Here is a 22,160-nt window from a genome sequence, read left to right on the forward strand (position 1 = left end):
GGCAGTATACGGCGGATAGCATTAATTGCTCGCCAGTATTTAGGTGTATATTTATGGATGTGGCCTTTAGGTAGTTTTTAGCAAATTTCGTATGATAACGGTGCTTAATACGGCTCCTGATTAAAATTCCAGTCCCGCCGTGTGCTTTACCATCTGGATGGTTTGTTCCATAGAATGAATATCCTCGTATTTGGAAATTGTATCTGTTTGTGAGATGTGTTTCTGAAAGCAGCATTACGTCGATTTGATTGTCTAGTAGGAATTGCGCTAACTCGAGTTTATGCTGCGAAACGCCGTTAGCGTTCCACGTAGATATTCGTAGGGAAGTCATTACTTGGATTGTTGTGAAACCAGCATTTGTATTAATAGATTTTGGTTTCGCATCAGATCTTGCATTGTTGTACGCATATACGACATAAACTCCGTAAGGCTTTGTTGTAGACAGTTGATGGCAGTTGATGCTGCTGAGCCGTGTTCGGTTCTTGGTATGCTGATTGCGGCAATGAGTTTTTTGAGGCTGGGGTAGACAGTCCTGATTTTAAAGCACTTGCGTATGTAATATTTATGGGTCCTAGTGAGGATCTGGCTGCAGTCGAGAAGAGGACTTCAGGGTTTGACCTGGAGGCTATCAACTGTTTGTTTTGGGTGCGGGCAGTAATTCGCCTCTGGTGGATTCGACTTTTCAGCTCCTTATAAACTGGGCAACCTCTATAGTTAGCAGTGTGATTTCCACCGCAGTTTCCGCACTTTTTTGAGTTGTGGTCATCTTTGCTCGCTGGGCAGTGTGCGGAGTCATGAAGCTCACCACAAACTACACACACCGGGCGCAGTTTACAGTAAGACCTTGTATGGCCAAATTCTTGGCAGTTCGCACATTGTACCGGGCCATTGCGTTTGTGCGGCTCCTCAACCGTAATTCTGCGGTGCAGGAACTGAAGATTGTATATAGAGTGCACTTCGTATTTCTTTAGGGGCTTAATTTCTGGTTCGAGCTCAACCTTAAAGAGTGGCTGCGGCTTTCTATCCCGGTTAAGGATAATGAAGACTGTCTTAGCGCTAAAAATCTTTGGTAAATAGATAGATATGACAAAAATATGTTATACATGGTCAATCAAAGACATACACTATAATATTATATACGCCAAAGATTTCCGTGGTTTTTGGGCGTTAGAGTGGGCGTGGCTGGATGAATACTAGGGGCAAGTTACAGTGTCATCTCTTAAATATGTTTTCTTAAGCCCAACTTTCTAGCTCTTATAGAAACATGGAAAAAAAGTTATAGCAAGGATTGACGTTAGCAATTTGGATTTCTCACTTTAGGTCAATTATTCCAAGGGCTTGAAAAAAAAGGCGGTATACTTTATATCAGCCAACTCAAAGTGGCACCGAGCGAAAAGATCTTTGATACTATCTCAAAAAAATCTTTTAAAACAATTGGCCATAAAATATTAGAATCTCTAAGAAAAATGATAAAGAAATAGAAGCAATACTGTTAACATTCCATGATGGTCCAATACAAGGAGGTCATAGGGGCATAACTGGAACACAAGCTAACTTGAACACTACTACGCATTATCATTGGAAAAGTATGACGAGAAATATATCAAATTATATAAGAAAATGACCAAAATGCCAAAAGCAGAAAACGACAAAGAACACAAAAAACCCAATGACTATAATCGAAACGCCACAAATGGCTTTCGACAAGGTAATTGTGGATACGATCGGACCACTACCCAAATCAGAACAAGGCAATGAGAATCACACTAATCTGCGACCTAACAAAATACCTTGGCGCAAATACCAATCAAAGAATAAAGTGCAAATAAAGTAGGTAAAGCTATATTTGAAGATTTTATTCTGAAGTTCGGTCCAATGAAGAGGAAGGAGGAGAATTTTTATTACGAGTTCAAATCAAAATCAAATGAACTCCGCAACGAAATCACGCGGAATGCAAGAAGTACAGCTTAATAGCAAAAGCTTTTAACTACAGCAGTTCTACCAAAAGCTCCCAAAAGCGCACCCAAAGTGCACAAAAGTGACAGTAAAGCGCATCAAAACAAACTAGAAACTGCTGATAAATGCCGCCGCTGATCATCCGCCCTTGTCTTTGGCTGCTTGGCCCAACATCCCCCATCTCCCCGTTGAAAGCTCGCGACCTTAAGAGGCAGCAGACATAGTCTAGAACACGCACGCCTTGTCCTTTCAACAGCTGTCTTTGGCTCGGCAACAGGGATCAGTTTTTACAGAACAATGGAACTTGTTTGTGGTCGAAAGAGCGCCCCCGTTGATCAAACGCTGCAGCTACCAGCCTCCAATTGCAACCTTATCGTTGTCCTTATTGTACAGCTTCACGAACTTGCCCTCGGGATCGATCTTCTTGTTCTCCACGTTGCCTTTGGCACTGGCTGACAGATAGTAGTCCTTGTCGCAGGCAGCGATTTCCAAATCCAGTGAGACCTTGATGTCCATGAGGTCCTGGAATTCCTCCAGTTTATGGGTCATCTCTTCGCGCAGTCGAATAAACTCCTTCTCAAGTTGAACCACCTCTTGGCCGTAACGCTCGCGATTGTTATCGAATTCCTGCTCCAATTCACGTACGTGCTCAAAATCGTGAGTCCTGGCATCGTCAATACGAACACAAGTCGAGCGCAACTCTTCGATGGACTTGTGCGTAGAGTTGGATGTGCGTGCAGCGGCTTCTTGCAGACGACGGACTTTATTCTCGTATAGCGACTTAATAATTCGCATCTGCTTCTCATACTGGAAGCGCAGCTCCTGTAGCGACTGCTTCAACTTAGCATTATACTCGAAGCTGAGGCGTCCGTCAATTTCGCTATTCTCTGTCTGGCGGATGCTGCGCGACTCATTGAGCTCCACACGCAGGCTCTGAATGGTATTTTCAAAGTCAAAACGCGACAGTGTCTCCTGCTCTAGAGCCTTGCGCGTATCCTCGAACTTCTGGCATAGACGCATGGGCATATCATCCCGAAGACGACGCGTCTCTAGCAGCTCCGCCTTGAACATGTTCTTGATATTGGTCGTCTGGTGAGTGAACGTGTCCCTGGTGGTCTGCACCTCGATGCTGAGGCGGGAATTCTCTGTCTCCAAGTTATGAACACGGTCAATAAGATGGCCAGACAATCGTTCAGGTTCTGCAGATCAACCTCTTCAGCCACGCAAGAGTGGCACTTGGAGCTCAGGGGACTGGCGAACGCCGACGAAGCGGCGGCAAAAACAGGCTCGCTCCAATCAGCAAATCCACACGCTGCGCTCTGTGGAAGTTGGAATCTGCCAGAACCACATTGTCAGGAACCTTCCAGTTGGAGACAGTTTAGATCAGGTTGACGATCTGCGATGTGAGACGCCACAACTGCCTTAATGCAGACGGAATACGTGGATAGGCGAGACTTCAGGCAAATATTAAACGATGCTCCATCCGTAGTGACTTCAGTGCCTGCAAGGCCACGCACCGCTACAGAGCATTCGGACCGATAAAGGTGCAGTTGGCTGGCCAGCCTCAATGTGATGAGATGAGCTTGCGAGGCCGAATCAAGTTGCGCTCGGCAGGGAAGAAAGTCTCCTGATCGGCCACATACGAGAATGTTGGCGATTGGCAAGAACACTGCTTCAGCTTTGCTATCCTGGGTCAGGAACGCGGTAGCTGGCGGAGCCCGAGAGTTCACAACGACAGCCTTATTGGCAGGATCCACGCAAAGATGTAGCAGGGCATGATGCTGGCGATGAACATCCACGGGCTAAGTGCCCAGACTTGAGGCAAACGAAGCAGAGACGCCAGACTTCATCTTATCGTTCCTCAACTGACAAAACACACTCTTCATTCTTTGCCCAGTGCAGACGTGTTTTCTTCAGCGCTCTCACAGTGTGTTCGTAAGCGTAGTAACAAACGGAAAAAAAATATTAAAATAAAAGCGAAAGGACGCTGGCAGCAATGCCAAATAGGAAGGGTTTTGATTCCCTGCAAACTTAACATCTAAACCACAAAAAAACAAATAATAAGAAAAAACTGAACAAATGCCAGCAACCAAGCCAATAACTAGCGCACCCGGAAAACAAACGACTCAAAGCCGCGAAAGACAACAACAGCAACAAGACGAGCGCCGACTCTCTGTTGCTCGAAACAACGCGTACTTTTCGTATGTCTCTCCGGAGCCAAAAAGTAGTGCAATGTCGTTGACCGCAACCGAAGACGTCCGCTCTCTGTCGCCCCGACTCCTAACCCCAAGCAGCGTTGCCGTTACTCAGTCTTGGAGCTCACAATGCCCTTCCCCCCTCTCCCCGATCGATGCACTGCCGGCAGTTTGGGCAATCTCTCCTACGGTGTCATCGGTAACTACCGTTTCTGCAAATACAACAACAACTGCGTCTACGATGTCGTCGGCTCTCCAGCCAATTCTCTCATCGCAAGCTGAACCAACAACAACCACAGCTACTGCCTTTACTTCAGTTACAAAGGCAACAAAAACTACAACTAACCAAGACCAAAACAAAACTCAGCAAGCGGGTTCAGCCATACAGACCGGACTTGATCGGTACATTCATATCAAGCGTAAGCTCAGCCCGCAGAATAACGCCGTATGTAACAAGTCAAAAATAAACCGTGTCCAAACTGAAAATAAAATACCTGGGAATTCGAACAGCAATAGATTTGCGCTCCAAGCAGTAAATGAACCAGAACGGGCTCAGGAGACCCAACTGAAACCTAAGCCCCCACCAATTTACATTAGGGAGAAAATTACGAACGCCCTGGTAAACAAAATTGTTGCGCTGACTGGGGACGGAAACTTTCATGTTGTTCCGGTCACAAAAGGGGATATCCATGAAACCAAGCTTCAGACCAAATCTGAAGAACAGTACCGAGCTGTTTCCAAATACCTGGAGGAAGCTAGGAAAAGCTACTACACGTACCAACTTAAAAGCAGCAAGGGCTTGCAAGTGGTAATAAAAGGTATAGAGCCAGACGTAACCGCCAAGGAAGTTATCGATGCTTTTAAGTCTGTGTAGCTTGTGGAGACTTCCACAACTCGGCCAACGGCCCTGCCAACAAAGAAGACCCCAAAAAAAAAAAATGCGTCAACTGCCAAGGTAACCACACGGCAAACTACAGAGGCTGCCCGATCTACAAGGAGATAAAGGACCGAATGCGTAAAGTGACAGCAACGCGTCATCAGAATACCCTAAATGTGTACAATTACCCGCGTTCGACGCCGGAAGTTTTCTCCGACACGGCTGCTAGATCCTCACTGGGTCAACTAAATACCCAGAAGGGCTGCTCATACGCCGATACCCTTCGATCAGGGACGGAAAACCCACTTCAGCCTAATCTAGAAAACGCTCAACAGACCCAACTTCAGTCGCAAGGCACTCTGGAATCTATGATGATCACCATGCAACATAGTATGATGGAATATGTCACTCATGAAAACGACCATGCAAACACTGGTTCATAACCAGAACATGGTGCTACAGCTACTTGTAGCTAAGCAGTCCAAATAACAGATGGCAAATCTACGAATAACGATGTGGAACGCCAATGGCGTTTCACGGCACAACCATGAAGTAACACAGTTTCTGAATGATAATCATATCGACCTTATGCTACTGGCAGAGACGCACCTCACAAACAAATACAACTTCCAAGCAAGAGGATACACTCTCTACCGCACAGATGTAGTAATGGTAAAGCCCGCGGCGGAGCCGGCATCTTAATCAGGGAACGCATCAGGCACCACTTTCACCGAAGTTTTGCAACTAATTATATGCAAGCCACGTCTATTCAAGTGCATTCAGGCAACGGACACCTCACCATAGCCGCTGTTTACTGCCCACCTCGTTTTACAATTTCTGAAGGACAATTCATGGACTTCTATAACCTGCTTGGGGATCGTTTTATAGCCGCAGTGGACTATAATGCCAAACACACGCACTGGGGATCGCGCCTTGTGACTCCCAAAGGAAGGCAATTATACAATGCAATCATAAAACCAAACAACAAATTAGACTACGTCTTCCCCGGCAGCCCCACATACTGGCCAACAGACCCCCGGAAAGTCCCAGACCTAATAGACTTTGCGGTGACAAAAAATTTTCCACGAAATTTAATAAGCGACAGAGCACTATCGGACCTGTCGTCAGACCATTCTCCAGTGCAAATAACTCTTCTTCAATGCACAAAAATTACAGATGACCCCCACAGGTTGACGTCGCACAGAACCAACTGGTTAAAATACAAAAAGTATGTACCCTCAATTTAACCTCGATATCGACGGCTCTTTCGATGCTCTTGAAGAAGTATTCGTGAAGGCAGCCACTATCGCAACACCACAATGCAGGGAGATGGAAACCAACATCTCAGAAACGTCTTCCAGCCGAACCCTGCCACTGGTTTGTACTACCACAAATAGAATCTGAATCTATTTCCTTGCCACCATTCAGCCGAAGGAGATCGCGAAAGTCATTGGGGAACTGAAACAGAAAAAGGCCTCTGGCGGTGACCAAATAACCCCAAAAATGATAACCGAACTTCCAAACTCTGCTGTTGAGGTAATTTGTAAACTCTTCAATGGGATCATGATACTCGGCTACTACCCAAAAAAATGGAAAAAATCTATTGTCATTATGATACCGAAACCCGGAAAAGACCGTAAAATTTCGTCATCCTACAGACCAATCAGTCTATTATCGTGTTTGTCTAAGTTGTTCGAAAAATGTCTTATCTAGAAGCACACAATGTTATCCCTGCCCATCAATTTGGCTTCCGTCAAAACCATGGAACAATCGAACAAGTAAACAGAATAACATCAGAAATTCGCACAGCCTTTCAGCATCGGGAATACTGAATCGCAATATTCCTCGACGTATGTCAAGCCTTTGATCGAGTATGGCTAGATGGTCTCATGCACAAAATTAAAACACACTTGCCTGGATACACTCATAAGCTTCTTGAGTCGTATTTATACAACAGAACCTTCGCAGTAAGGTGCAACACAGCAACATCCGGAGACTACATTATCAAAGCTGGAGTCCAGCAAGGAAGCGCGATAGGGCCTACTCTGTTTCTACTATACACATCGGATATTCCCACAAATGAGCAGCTAACAACATCTACGTTCGCTGACGACACCGCAATTCTATGTCGCTCGGGGTGCCCAGGCAGAGCCACCACAGAGCTAGCAAATCACCTGCTCGTAGTAGAGAGATGGCTATCTGATTGGCGGATTAAAATAAATGAACAGAAATGTAAACACATAACGTTTACCCTCAACAGACAAACTTGCCCTCCACTAGCATTAAATAACACGCAGATTCCCCAAGTTAACGATGTAACGTACCTCGGCGTCCACCTTGACAGAAGACTAACCTGGAGAAGACACATCCAATGCAAAAAAGAACACCTAAAACTGAAAGCCAACAGCCTCCACTGGATTTTTAATGCCCGTTCACCCCTGCGTCTGGAATACAAGGTCTTGCTCTACAACTCTACCCTCAAGCCCATCTGGACATATGGCTCCCAGCTATGGGGGAACGCCAGCAGAACGAATATAGACATTATACAGCGCGTCCAGTCAAAAACCCTCCGAATTATCACTGGGGCACCATGGTACATTCGCAATCTAAACATCCACAGGGACCTAGGCATTCTTACCGTAAGAGATGAAATAGACAAACAAAAAGCGTCCTACAATGAAAAACTCTCTATGCACCCCAATCTTCTCGCAAGAAGCCTGGTTCCCAGCCGATCCCGTCTACAAAGCAACGACCTGCACAGCCAGCACTAACTTTCGGGCCCCCTATAGCATAATATCAGTCATAAGACAGTTAGTTAGAGTAATTAGGTTTAAGATTTGATACACTTATTGTTAGTCTCCATAGGGAGAAGATTCAATAAAATAAATAGCAAAGTAAAAATAAAAAAAAAAAAATTGACAAAACGAGGTTCACTTTATCCGCTGGCAGATGCGGAGCTAAGGCCAAATCCACAGTCTCAAGTGTACTCAAGCTTTGTTCCAAAAACCGAGCCATATATCCCAAGTGGCTAGGACAAGGTGGCAAGTGGCAAGGTTGTTAGCACTGTTTCTTGCGATAGAGTCTTTCCACTTCGCCTTTGTCGCAGGGTCCAGCTTTTGAAAGATGATCTTGATAAAGAGGTATTCTTGAACTTCGCCCGCCGTCTCGGATGGGTCGGATAACTCCCAAAGAGTTGCAACGGATCCCACCTCGACTACCCTTAGCTGCAAGATCTCGTTGATGTGAGCCTGAAATATTAATCGTCGATTACTGAAACGGAAGCGCCAAAGATCATGGGCAACATCATTCTTCACGACAGTAATCTCCTAGACAGGTCATTTCTGCTCGTCCCCGCAGCATCCTCTCCCAGCTTGCAGTAGCTAATCCAGTGGCTTCAGCTCCAGACTCCATTATGTTATTACAACAAATACACTTTAAAAGTTATCACAATATTCAAAAATGCGTTTTGATCACGTCAGAGTCACCAAAATGTTGAGCAACTAAGAGTTTTTAGGTGCTTTATAATAAATTAATCGGGGCAGTTCAATTTCTAAATTTTTATGACGAGTTCAAATCAAACCAAACAAACTCCGCAACAAAACCACGCCGAATGCAAGAATTACAGCTTAACAAGAACAGCTTTTAGGTACAGCAGTTCTACAAAAAGCTCACAAAAGCGCATGATCTACAAAGTAACAGTAAAGCGCATGCGAAACTGAGATAATCAAAACAAACTAGAAACTGCAGATACACCGGCCGCTGCTCATCTGTCTTTGTCTTTGGCTGGTTGGCCCAAAAATGACTATGTCAACAAGTGAGCCAGCCACATAGTTCAAACACGTCGCTGGAGTTCAGAAAGCCGTCAATTAACATGTACATGCATCTCTAAAGATGTCTCCGTTTGAAGGACTGTTTAGCGTTAAAATGCATAATCAAACCGAAGATCTTTTACTGCAGATTTAGAGGAGACGTTGGTCTGTCAATTCAACAATGAACGTCAAAAGCAACGTGAGGAGGCGAGACGAAATTTAGAGCATACGCAACAGGTCTACAAACGCAATTCCGACAAGAAGTGCCGGCTAGACCAGTCATATAAAATTGAATATTTTGTCATTATTGGTGAGAGTACAACATTTTTTAGTGGCAAAGTTGTAACCTTTAAATTACAATCAACGGAAATAATTAAAATGTTGCGAATAATAACTTTTGCAGAAATTATTTTGCTATTCAGTTTAAATTCAAGGCACTGTAGACCTATTACTGATTCTATTTTGTTTCTGTTTCGAATTTTTTTTTTTTTCTTTCGCGCGACTCCCGTTGCTTGACGTGCAACCCACCTCCCGCCCAACCGACCGAGGGGCGCTGCCGTCTATCGTACGGCTCGGAACACGGGGATAGATCCGAGTGGATTAGTAAAGATACGAGGAAAGTTAGTTTTGTGCTAAATGGATTAGTATCGAAACTTTCAGAGTGTTAGGAGACGAGTTAGAAATAATGTTATAAAGATCATTGTATTTTGAACATAGTACCCGAAATGGTTCATGTTGGGCAAAGTTCGAACTACAATGCTCTAAGGATAGAGGAATATAGTTTCTAGTAATCCTAAGGGGTACATGGATATTCAAGCGGCCAAGAAGGGCCTGGCTATCAATTTCCCCCTTAAGAAGATTATGAATAAAGACTACCCCAAGCATCGTCCTACGATTAGCGAGGGATGGCAAATTGATTAGTAAGAGTCTACTTTTATAAGAGGGAAGGTGTATATTTGCATCCCAGTTGAGACCTCGGAGAGCAAATATTAAAAAATTCTTTTGGATGGATTCAATAAGGCACTGGTGAACCCCATACTGGGGGTCCCAGATACATGATCCATATTCCAGAATAGGACGAACTAAAGAAATAAAAAGTGTTTTGGTAACATAGGGGTCGTTAAATTCCTTCGACCACCTTTTAATGAAACCAAGAACTCCTCTAGCTTTATTAACCATAGAGGAAATATGGTCGGAAAACTTAAGTTTTGCATCCAGTAGAATGCCAAGATCTTCAACTGCATTAATTCTTTCCAGAGCTACACCATGCAAATTATAAGTGGCAACTTTAGGTCTTAGGAGACAGAAGGTCATTGCTTTGCACTTAGAGCCATTAAGATTTAATAAGTTTGAAGAGCACCAGTTTTGAAAATTATTAAGGTCAGATTGCAGTTTCACCTGGTAGGAGGCATCGGTATATTGCAGACAGAGCTTGACATCGTCTGCATACATAAGTACTAGGGAGTCATTAACAACCAAGGGAAGGTCGTTAATAAATAAAGTAAAAAGTAACGGACCAAGGTGGCTCCCCTGAGGGACCCCGGAGGAAGCATAGACTAAAGCAGACACTGAATTTTTAAAAAGAACTCGTTGCGTTCTACCTGTGAGGTAACTGCTAATCCAACCCAGGAGATCAGTGGGAAAACCGATAAGATCGAGTTTTTCTAAAAGAAGGCTGTGATTCACGGAGTCAAATGCTTTACTGAAGTCAGTGTATATGACATCCGTCTGAAGTTTATTTTGGAAACCAGTGATCACGAAGGATGTTAGTTCCAGAAGATTGGTAGTGGTAGACCGTTGTTTCATAAAGCCATGCTGGCATGGAGATATGACAGATCTACACTGGTGCTGCAAGTGAGGCACAAGAATTTTTTCGAAGAGTTTCGGAATTGCTGATAGTTTGGATATACCTCTGTAATTTTCAACATCCGATTTTTTTCCCTTCTTGTGAAGGGGAATGATAAGGGACTCTTTCCAGATAGCGGGAAACGTGGACGTTTCCAGGGAAAGGTTAAATAATTTTAAAAGGGGTTTGGCCAGGGTAGCAGAGCAGTACCTAAGCACACAGCCCGGTACCCCGTCTGGACCTGGCGAAAAGACTGGCTTCACATTCTGAAGATCCTTTATAACCCCACATCCCGACAAGGTGGGTCGGGAAATAAAGTTAGACCGGGGGATATCATAAGCGTAAGTCTGCGCGTTTATTAACAAAGGTGAATAAGTAGTTTGAAAAAACTGTGCAAAAAGATCGGCAATTTCCTGATCCGTGCTTGCAGTAGTTTTTCGAAACGATAGCAAAGACGGAAAGGTTTTAGATTTACGCTTAGTGTTAACAAAACTATAAAACTGTTTCGGATCCAGAGCAAACTGGTTCTTACATCGAGCTAAATAGTTCTTATAACATTGAGTGTTTTGCACGGTAAAGTTAGACCGAGCCACCATATAATGCACATAACAGTCATTGCTATTGGTTCTTAAGTATTTATTAAAGAATCTTAACTTGATATTTTTTAGATTAGAAAGGTGCCTTGTATACCAAGGGGGTTTATCCGACTTAGCCGGAAACCGCAACGGTACAAAGCAATCAAAAATTATGTTTAATGTACTATAAAATATATCTAGAGCAGTCGACATATCGGTACATGCGTAAAAATCGGACCAGTCAAATTCTGAAATAGTTATTAATTTTTTTAAAGTCGGCTTTTCGAAAACATCGAATTTTCGTATCAGCGTAATTGTTCTTAGGCTTAGTGCATAGCCCCGTATCGATCGTAAGATCTAATGTTGGATGATAAGGATCTTCGGGGAGTGTGAGAGGTGGAGCTCTGTATATGGATACGGCGTCCGTATCAGAGAGAAAGCACAGATCGAGCAAACGACCTAAAGAATTCCCTATATGATTAATTTGAGACAGTGACATGTCTAACATGCCCGCAGTAAAGTCGTGATGCGACGTAGGTGTTAAAGCTAAGGTGTTATCGTTCATGGTCCAAGCCACCTGGGGTAGGTTAAAATCACCCAACACCACCAGCTGATCCATGTCCGATAACATTGAGAAGACAGACTGAATGGCTGCTAGGTGCCGCTCATATGTCAAGGAATCGGACTTAGGCGGAATATAAGAGCAAGTGATGTATAACTTTAACCTAGACAATGAGATTTTAACTGTAATAAATTCTAAGTCTCCAGTTTGAAGATTTATCACCTCGGAAACGAGATTAGAGCCCACTGAAATTAAGACTCCACCACCATTTCCGAGGGATCGGTCAAGCCTATATATTGTGTACCTACTGGGGAAAACTTCAGAATTAAGAATTTCTGGAGTAAGCCAGGTTTCGGTAAACACAATGACCTGGGATGCAAACGAGAAGCTTACCGAGAACAAATTAGAAAGTTTAGAACGTAAGCCTCTTGTGTTCTGGTACGTAAGAATAAAGGATGATGTTAGTTTTTTAGGTTGGCAGGAGCGTTTACTTGTGGAAGCTTTACTCCTAAAGGGGGACTTTTTTTCTTTTTTTTATTCTTAAGCTGATGTTCTTGAACGAAAATATGTTGCGGCCAGAAATTGGTCGAACAGATATCATCAAAAGCCATCGGAGGAACACGGATCTTGAAAGATGCCACGTTCCTAGCGTAGGAATATTTATATTTAGTAATATTTTCCACTCTAATATCGACTTTAAGTTTTGCTTGAATGTAAGCTAAGATGTCCGATTCGGACGTATCAGGGGAAAGCCGGGAAACAAAAATGTGTTTCTCTAGAGGAATACCAATCAAGGGTTTTGGCGGGGCGGGAGGTTTGCTCACGCTACCAGTGGGGTGGAATATCAATAACAATATCAAAACATATGAACTTAATATTACAGCGGTGTTAGAAATTAATCTTACATTCGAGTTAATGAGAGTACCAACAACAACAACACCAAGAACAAAAAAACTCGAGTGGATTGAATTGACAATTATGTCACCAAAAACAAAAGCAACAGCTATTTCCATTCGTTGTTTATATAAACGCAATTATGATGAGATAACTTTAAATATAAAATATACTCAATATTTTGAAACAAAAATAATTAAACGTGCTTTGACGAACGGTGAGATTGATCAAATATTTGTCGATTAAGCAATCGTCATGAATCAAGTTACGGTTAAGAGAGATCGTAATTAATAACCTATTAGAGTAAAAAATATTTTATACCTATGCAAGCACAATTTTATAAAACTAGTTCTTAAGCAATTATCCAACGGGAAAGTATATGATCATACACACACATTAAATTAATAAAATGCAAATAATTATACTTTTTCTATTATTTGTGTATAGATTTGGAATATGTGATATCAAAAATGTAATCATCACTGAAAATTTAATATGAGTTTATATAATATAATATTAACCGAACGAAAACTTATAAAATGCAGGGTTTAAATTGATTATTTCGGAATTAGCGAATCTTTTAACGACGAAAGGGCACGGCTCGTGCTAACGATAGGGAGTTCGAATGCTAACTCCATTATTAGACTTAGATGACGACAATATGAGAGAGCGAGAGAGAAGAGCTGCGGCCGAATTCGCCTGAGCGAAAAGCTTTATTGGGTCCCGCTCCCCTCTTTACACTGGAAGACCGAACATTGAACGAACATTCTAGTTTACGGAAATTATTCAACAACAACTGCAGAAGTTGCCAAAACTATAAGCTAATAGATTTAAACGAAATGTGATTTAAATTTTTCGTCAAAATGTAATTAAAAAAGAACGGGATATTGGTGGAATAATGAATGCGACCACTGTGTTTCATAGATATTTTAAATTACAACACTCGAGAAGTGTTGTCGATATTCGATGTAGTTATCAAACGAATACAAAAATAAACAAGAGTAAACGCTATAGTCGAGTGCCGCCACTATAAGATACCCGTTACTGCACTACACAATTTTAAAATATTCATATTGCTAGTGCTATTGTCGGAGAAAGCATGTTGAGTAACTGAAAGTGACGTTACTGCACATATGAGGCCTTATAACTTAAATTTCTTCATAAATATCGAAATAATGTTCTGATTTGAAAAATCTTTGGTAAATCGATAGATATTGACACAAATATGTTACATATGACATACACTTTAATATTATGGACGACACCGTTTTCCGCGGTTTATAGTCGTTAGAGTGGGCGTGGCCAGATAAAAACTCAAGTGGCAAGTTGCAGTGGCGTGGCAGGATGCTGTAACAAACTTGCGCTTCTTATGGACCTAAAGAAACTTCATGCCTAATCCTTGTATCTGTTATAGTTCCCGAGATCTCAGCGTTCATACGGAAGGACGAACGGACAGACGGACATGGCTCAATCTATTTCGCTATAGATCCTGATCAAGAATATGTATACATTATAGGATCGGAAACGCTTCTTCTACCTGTTTGCGTTTAATTTAATTCAAATCGCAACCACACGTCCATTATTATAAAATGAATGAAACCCGTCAACAGGAAAAAACAATGAAAATTCTTCAGGTAACCACTCCTCTAATTATAATATCACTTTAGAGCCAACTAATTTCCTACCCACTTCATTCGAGTGCATGCAAAATAAATCCTGATAGTAATCCTCAACAAAACAAATCCAGATAGCAATCCCCAATAAATAGCGCTAGACAGCTCAATTTGAAGTCAGTTTAAAATTGAATTTATTTTCGAGTAAGCAGTAAAATAATTGTCCTACAATTCTCGAAAACCAACAAGGATAAAAAGGATCAACAACAATCGCAACAACCAGAACCAACACCACAACAGGAAGACATTAGAACACTCAGTCTCCATCAAAAGAGGTCCGTTGCAGTGATTGTAACCACTAACGCTTGCGAAACCAACGATGACGAGGTTGATTATGACAAATATGGCATTTCTTAAAGATATTCGCAAAATCCTGAGGATGTCAACGATGAGACAAGTTCAATGTATGCATCAGTATAGGTTAACATACCTCCTGCGTCTAGACGGAAATTATCAAAAACTCAAAATTTGTTAAATAAACAATTGAAAAATTACAGTTTATTATCCACATTTTATTCATTTTATTAAAAGCAACACTCAATAATTACTAAATCTAACATTGTAGGAGGTAGAACTAAAAAAACGGATTGATGACTTCTGTAACGAGTTTAATGATATTATTTGTTTAAAAAACTTACTACAGTCATTCTTCACCAACAGAAGAATGGCCTTCGTGAAGCACATTATATATTACAATATTATGAGAAACAAATATTTTTTTTAATATAGCAATGTATTCTGAGATATCAAAATATTTAAAACCTTCAACGCGATCGTATGCATGGTGAAGCGGGATACACTGACAAAAAAAAACAAATATATTCTTTTTTTTCGGATATAAATAAAATATTTTTGCGACCATTGTGAAAAAAAGTATAAAGCCTTCAACGATGTTAGATATGTTGCAGAGTGGAGGAAATCGTTATTATTTCAGCACACAGTTTGCAATAACTATACTAACTAACTAACTTATACTTACTGCACACTGGAGGAGTGAGTGGAAGTGGAGCGAGAAGTGGAGCGAGGAGCGGAGGGAGGAGTACAGCATGAGTTTAGGGAGGAGGAAGGAGAAGAGGTTGAGTTTAGGAAGCAGTAACACACATGTCACACCCACAACTGATATTATAACTAGAAATCGGCATTAACCACAACTGATTAAACCACATTTACGGAAGTGTGACAGAACCCGTACACGCATCAAAGTGTGCCAGAAGGATGTTGAAATAAACTTGCGCTGCGTAGGGACCTCAAGAATCTTCTTGCGTAATCTCAACTTTGTATCTCTTATACGTCCGGAGAGCTCAGCCTTCATGCGGACAGACGGACGGAAGGACGGACAGACGCACATGGCTTAGTCGACATCGCTATTGATACTGCTCAAGAATGTAAAGTATAAAGTATATAGGGACGGAAATGCTTCCTTGTTATAATATTATTTTTATATTATAGTGTTTGTCTTCATTTGACATTGTATAATATATTTTTGTCAATAGCTATTGATTTAACAAAGATTTTTCAAATCGGAAGATTATTTCGCTATTATATAGGCTATAAGGGCTCACATAGGCAGTGACGTCAATATCAGTTACAAACAAAGATTTTTTAAATCGGAAGATTATTTCGCTATTATATAGGCTATAAGGGCTCACATAGGCAGTGACGTCAATATCAGTTACTCAACATGCGTTCTTGGCGCTTTATGAATTTCTACTAAGAAATAAAAATTGTGTAAAACAGTTAGTGGAAGACAAGTGCCTCGGTTGAGTGTAAACGTGATGTGCTTACATTTTTTCTGTTTGTCTTGTATGCGTTTTGTGTATTTTCTGTTGCTATTTTTGGAAGTTCGATTGTTGATATAACTGTTTGGCCGCTTGTAGAAACGCTGATGTGCACAGGATGTACAAGATTGGTACACTTCCATGTGGAAAACGAACGCACAACGTGTAAAGGGACCCTTAATGCAAAAGAGATCTGCACCTGGATTTCCACCGACTGCCTTTTCCCGTTCAGGGAAACAACGCAACTTAGTTCGAAATGACAAATGCAGTGGCGACTAACGTTCCATCACGTAATGTTGCCGGATTTGTGCCATCGAACAGTGTACTATGATTTGCAACTCAAAACATTGCAGCTGGCGTTTGTGCGCCAAGCAATGGATTTGGTTTTGTACCTCAAAACGATCCAGCTTGCCCACCGGCCAATAAGTTTTGTACCATATACCAACCCAAATACTGTAACTTCTTTCATCCGCACTTCTTACGCCTCATCAGACTTCAGAGGACCCCTAAAGTACACACACTTTAAGCTGTTCGTAGAAAGCTTATGGTTCCAGCTATCGTACCGGTAAAAAGACTTAGCAACCTTGAAGGCCGTAAGATACCACTCAATGTGCTGCTGCACTCTACCAACGCTGAGATTGTTAACGAGAACCTTATCGAAAGGTTAAGTTAAGTAATTTATACTTTTACTGGCGATCGCGCGAACAAACTTTAGCTGATGAGCTAGGCCAAGGTGTTTCTGGAAAGCAGCTTTTCTTAAAGGCGACCAGCGAAGTGATACATTTTAAGTCTAGATCAAAGCAAGAAGAAAAGATATTGTTACCGTTACTGTCTTATTAAATTTGAATAAATGTATTTTGCTATCAGAAATAAGGGCAGTAAATAATTTTACCATCACCACTTTTTATGGGAAAAACTGGTGGTGGTGTGAAAAAATATTTTACTTTGAAATTTTTTTAATAAACCTATGGAACCCTATAACATATATATAATACAAGGTCAAAAAAAAAATCACTTTATTATTTTGGACGTTCGAGTGCGGTTGGCATCTTTAGAATATGTAAGCCTAACTCGAATTTTCTAGGCTACATTACTATTATAAGCCATGACGACTAAAGTCTTCGGCGGAAATGATTTTGAAATATATTTGTATTTGCTTCTTACATGGATGGTTTTATAAATTAATAAATAAAAATGTATAATTACATTTTTTTTAAATTTAATTTATTTATTGGATTATTTCTAATTAGAAGGACTAACAGCAATTATTAAAATCCTAACTTAACAATCGAATTTGTATCAATTTGCAAGGTGGGGCAGGTGAAAGGTCGTTTCGCTGTAATAGGGTATATCCGCTGACCCTGTTGAGCTGTCTCGCTATTATTTTTTGGTGTGATGATAATCTTATTTTGTAGTTAATTTTTTGCTTTCGATTTCTTCCTTAACAGGTTTAATGTTCAGATCATTGTGGATGCTGATTGTTCTCAGAATCTTTGATTGCGCATGTTTGATGATTTATATGTTGCTGCTACTTGCATTGGCTCAAAGTTCATATGTCAAAATTGGTTTTAGACACGATTTGTAAAGTAGTAATTTAAAATCTAGTTGAAGAGGCGAACGGGAGTTTATAAACCAACAGAAAACAAAAAAATTATACCAATGGCAATGTTTCTCGATCTATGGCATGGGTATCTGTTATAGTACCTTCTGCTCGCATATAACAATATCATTTTCTTTTGAATACTGGCAGTATTTCGTATGGTTGTCTGTTTGGTGGGTTGTGGGAATGTCTGATGTGTACAGAATGTATAAGATTCGTAGTAGTACGCTGCCGTGGGGAACTTCAGCTTCAATGATGTGCTCGTCACTCGCATTTTATAGTCTATAGCTTGTTTGTGCGGTACGACCTAAGCAAATTGTGAGTGCTTTGCGGCAGAAAGATTAATTGATTTCGTAAACCAAGCCGTCGATCCAAACGCGGTCAAACGCTTGATGAGATTTACCTGCGCAATAATTCCAAGTTTTTTTTTTAAGCCAAAAAAAAAATTGAATCCTACCAGAGGGTAGCGGTAGAACCAAACGCACCAGTATGAGATATACCATTACATGTAGTGAAGTCAATTCCAGATTTTATGGAGGCAATCCCCCATCGATGCCTATGAGTTATTCGATTCGTATCCGGGCAGTGCCCAGCATTTCCAAGCCGTTACTATTACTAGAAACAAAATTAAGGGCCCAGCTCGCGCGCTGCTAGTTTCGAATAATACAGTGCTTAATTTTAAAGCCATAATAGCTAGATTAGACTGCTCTTACGCAGATAAAACATCTTTGCGCCTATATCGACAGGGACTTGAGTCGGTCCAGAAGGGCGACCAAACATTAATGCAGTACTACTAACAAAATCGTCATGACACATGACGACGAAAGGGCTGCATAACTCAATACAAAAGTTAAGGCTGACGCCCTACACGTCCTATTTCAGGCTAAAAAAATCACTAAGGGCTGTTGTGTTTCCAGCACAGCCAAAAGACCTGCCAGCAGCACTGGCATTAGCTAGGGAGGCAGAGGCCAGCATTGAACAAAGTATGTTCGCGGCCACATATGCCAAGGTAGCTGAGCAATGAAATCATAATACTAATTTTCACAAGCGCGCGAGAAACAGGGGAAAAATTCTGATGCCGACCGCGGACCCGAAAAAAATCCCCATTTTTTCAAAAAGCCAAACAAATATCAAAACAATGATTCATGGCGTAAACAAGACAACTGGGTAGATCAGGGTAAACCAAATCTATCTAGCCTATGGACATTGATCCATCGTCTTCTAAATTCCGACATCCTACGGGCTTTAGACAGGGAAACAACCCTTAATACCAAAATTTGCAGGGCTCAAAAAGACCAAACTCTTCGGAAAGAATGACTGGCTAAAGGCGCCAGCGGGTTAACAATATTGAGCAGACCGCAAACGCGGATGATACTCAAGATTACGAAAACGCTGCCACAGCAGCATGATGACAGTTACTCATTCGACGGTAATGACATCGTCAATTTTTTAGAGGAAGGTCCCGCTTGCGCTTCATTGAGCGAAGGCTGGCGGGGAGAACTATAAAAATCCTCATTGACACAGGAGCCGCTAAAGGAGCTGAAGAACATAATGCCTGCCGACTCCCCATTCACTTTAAGTTCCATTCATGGCTCCAGTAAGATCAAAGAAAAGTGCTTTATGCACATATTCGTCCAAAAAGCTCAATTTTTTTTACTTGATACCATCAACACTTTTGATGCCATAATAGGTTTCGACTTGCTAACGCAGGCCGGAGCGGCATTAGATTTACGTAACAGCGTAATCAGGTATGGAAACATATCTGAACAAATCAAATACCACGAATGCGATAACGTGAACTTCACAAATATCGATGACTTAATAGTCCCAAATTCAGTGAAAGCTGAGTTTATAAAAATGATCCTTAAAAGGAAACAAGTGTTTTCGCACTCTAACGAGGCGCTACCTTTAACACCTTGATCATTGCCACAATTCGTACGGTGACTAACGAACCCTTATATTCCAAGCTATACCCTTATCCCATGGGAGCAGCTGATTTTGTTAACACAGAAATCAAACAGCTGTTAAAGGATGTCAAAAAGGGACTTGATGCAGATGTCAACAAGAAAAAAAGGCTGGTGATCGATTTCAGGAAACTGAATGAACGAACCATCGCCGACCGTTACCCTATGCCAAGCATTCCTATGATTCTAGCGAACCTAGGAAAGGCAAAATTTTTTACTACCCTAGACTTAAAATCGGGGTACCTCCAGATTTATCTGGCTAAAAAAGACCGCGAAAAAACGGCTTTCTCCATAAAGGAAAGGAGGAAAGTATGAATTTTGCCGTGTTCCCTTTTGACTGAAAAATGCGGGAAGCATCTTTCAAAGGGCAATTGACGACGTTCTACGTGAACAGATCGGGAAGATTTGTTGTCTACGACGTGATAATTTTCTCCGAAAATGCTGCCGACCACGTTACACACATTGACACAGTCCTAAAATGCCTGCGCGAGGCCAACAAGAGAGTATAACCAGAAAAAACCAAATTCTTCAGAAAGTGTTGAATTTTTAGGCTTCATCGTTACATAAAACGGAGCCAAAATAGACCCGGAAAAGGTGAAAACCATCCAGGAGTACACTCAACCAAAAAATTTGATCAGCCTCAGGTCTTTTCTAGGATTGGCCAGTTACTACAGAAGTTATGTTAAAGACTTCGCTACCATAGGTAAACCACTTACCTCCATACTTAAGGGAGAGAATGGCACTGTTAGCAAATACATGTCAAAGAAGGTTGCTATCGAATTTGATGAATCCCAACGCAGAGCGTTTGAGCGCCTGCCAGACATTTTGTCATCAGAAGATGTGATACTAACGTATCCGGACTTCAAACTTCCGTTCGACTTAACCACCGATGCCTCAGCAAGCGGTATCGTTGCAGTACTGTCCCAAATATATCTCGCACGTTGAAAGACTGCGAGCTCAATTAGAGAAAGAGAATTATTGGCAATTGTATGTGCTCTAGGAAAATTACAAAATTACCTATACGGCACAAAAGAGATCCGAATTTTTACGGACCATCAACCTCTTACTTTCACCGTATCCGAGCGAAATACAAATGCAAAAATTAAACGATGGAAAGCATTCATCGAAGAACATAACGCCAAGCTATTCTACAAACCCGGAAAGGAAAATTTTGTTGCCGACGCTTTGCCACGGCAAACCATAAACGCTATGCAAAACGAACCCCAATCTAATCAACCCACTATACAAAGTGAACTTTCCTTGATCTTCACGGTCGAATCCACCGATAAACCCGTAAACTGCTACAGGAGTCAAATAATCTTAGAGGAAGCAAAACAACCTTTACGACGATACTTCATAGTTTTCGGGACCAAAAACCGACACATAATCCAATTCAATTCAATTCATTGGTCAAAGAGGTAGTAAACGCAGATGTTGTTAATGCCATTTACTGCGATCTCTCCGCACTAGCATGCATCCAACATGCCTTAGTGACCGAATTCCCGGCAACCAAGTTCTGGCACTGCAAAAAATTCATGCAAATGAACAGAAAGAAGTTATTATCTGCGAACACAGCCGCGCTCACAGGGCAGCCCAGGAAAATGTTAAGCAAGTCATTCAGGATTACTATTTTCCAAATATGTCCAAACTCGCCAACGAAGTGGTTTTAAACTGCAAGACATGCACCAAGGGGAAGTACAACAGACACCCCAAGAAGCAGGAGTTGGGTGTCACGCCAACCCCATTATATGCTGGCGAAATGCTGCATATACTCTACTGATAAGAGGTTTTTTTAAACCTGTGTAGATAAATTTTCAAAATTCGCTGTAGTTACTTTCATTTAAGTAATATTGACAATCACGGACGGAATTTCGTTGGTATGGGAACATAGAAACTTGCTTAGACATTCAAGTTTTGTCCGAATTTTCAATTATAGTGGAAGATTTATTCCCACAGTCTCATATGAAAAAATTGTTAGACGTCGACTCCGAACATGTTAGAAGTTTATTGTCTGTTTTAAAAATACACCATAGGATCGCCAGGAGCCTAGACCACCTAGGCACCGCACTCAAGGTAATTGCGGGCACACCTGATGCAGCCGATTTCGATATGCTAAAAATGTCCGAGGCGCGTCTAATTGAGTCAAATAAACAACAGGCTGTAATCAATACATAGACGCAGAACGCAGAAAATTAATGAATTAAAAGAGGCCGGTAATAAAATTGTCAAGGCCAAACAAAATAATATAGTTGACACTTCTCACCTGTACGAGGTACTTTTGGCCAGAAATAGAATACTAATAACCAAAATTCAAAATATAATGCTTACAGACACGCTTGCAAAAGCCAACATCATAAACCCAGCTATTTTTAACCAGAATGATTTGAAGTTTCAACGGCTCACACCTCATCACGTTAGAGCGAGTGGCTTT

At 41.3% G+C, this 22,160-nt stretch overlaps 1 pseudogene; it reads right to left on the reverse strand.

Moving 5' to 3' along the window:
* Positions 1-1,285: 1,285 nt before the first annotated feature.
* LOC108110639 lies at positions 1,286-20,451 on the reverse strand (annotated as a pseudogene).
* Positions 20,452-22,160: the final 1,709 nt, after the last annotated feature.

The sequence above is a fragment of the Drosophila eugracilis genome, unplaced genomic scaffold (genome assembly GCF_018153835.1).
Source record: "Drosophila eugracilis isolate 14026-0451.02 unplaced genomic scaffold, ASM1815383v1 contig_1605, whole genome shotgun sequence".
NCBI lineage: Eukaryota > Metazoa > Arthropoda > Insecta > Diptera > Drosophilidae > Drosophila > Drosophila eugracilis.